A 1,491-nucleotide genomic window follows, 5' to 3' on the forward strand; every position below is an offset into this window, starting at 1 on the left:
CTGCCTGAGCCCGCGGGTTCGAGACCCGCCTGGGCAGCGAGACCTCATCTCTACAGTAAATCAAAAAATCAGCCAGGCATGGTAGCGCATGCCTGTAATTCCGGCTACTCGGAAGGCTGAGGCGGAAGGATCGCTGGAGCCCAGAGGTCGAGGCTGCGGTGGCCGGCAGCAGCCACTGCACTCCAGTCTGGGCGACAGAGTGAGACTCCAACTCAAAAAAAAAAAAAAGGGACATGCCAAGGAAGAGTAGTAGTTACAGTCATTTTGGAAACACCTGTAGCAGGAAACATCTTCCATAAAATTAATGGGAAAGTTGTTAGGTGTCTAAGAGTAACAAGGAATGAGAAGGAAACAAATTTTCTTGGCTGTGGCTGCTAAAATTGTATGTGTTGCATGGGAAGTGACTTTCAGTAAAAGCACAAATTCTCTTTTTCTTTCACTGCAGTGTATGCGGAGTGTGAGAATGACTTGATTTCACTGTGTTGTGATAGAGAGTTTTTGGACTTTAGAGCTAGAGCAACATGGGTTTATATTTCAGTTCTGCCTCTTGCACAGCTGGTTGTAAGGTCTATTAAAAAAAAGGATAATGTATCATTTGGGAAAATCTTCAGCTGAAAATACAGCACACACAATTAAATGTGACTTAAGCAGTAAAGACATTAAATTATATTACCTTAAAAGAAGTCTAAAGGTAAGCTACTGCAGGACCAATGCAACAGCTCAGTATCATCCAGGATTCAGGCTCTTTCTATGATATTTTTCCTTTGCCATCCTCAATATTCTGGCTTCTCAGTATTAGGCTGGTCAAATCATGGCCCCAAGATGGCCAACCTAGCCCCCAAATAGTATCTCACGCAACCATAACCACAGACAGAGCAGAAAGGCAGGGAGAGGGGGCAACAGGACTCTCTCATGAGACTCTGTCTTTATGTGGGAAGAAACTCTTCCCAAAGGTTCTCTAGCAGACTTCCCATTTTTCATCATTGGTCAGAACTGGTTCACATCTGCCCACTGGGACACCCCATTAGCCACTGATTTAGTGTGGGGATGAGGATGGGGTTAATCTTCTCCACTGAGAGCCATTAGCAATTAACAGTGTCTGCTACAGCTAATATCTACCTTGCAGGTACCCAGGCAGTAAGCATTTAGAGACAATACTAGAGAGTTGTTAGTACTTGGCCTAGCCTATCTCAGGCACACAGTAAATAACAATCATTATCATAAGTTTTGTCAATTATTAGTACTTTTCTACAATCTTCTATTTTACTGTGAGCATTTGAATATAGTCATAATCATTGTGTAAAATTTTGGACTCTGCTTTTGATTTCATTTCTATTTATAGTATCATATTTTTACAATGCTTCTGCACAGGTTCCACAAAACTTCTTTTAAAATGACTGCATTAAATTAAATGTGTGAGAGGCCGGGCTCGGTGGCTCAACCTGTAATCCCAGCACTTTGGGAGGCCGAGGTGAGTGGATTGCCTGAGCC

Source organism: Carlito syrichta, unplaced genomic scaffold (assembly GCF_000164805.1).
Source record: "Carlito syrichta isolate Samal-C Ts95f unplaced genomic scaffold, Tarsius_syrichta-2.0.1 Scaffold314057, whole genome shotgun sequence".
NCBI lineage: Eukaryota > Metazoa > Chordata > Mammalia > Primates > Tarsiidae > Carlito > Carlito syrichta.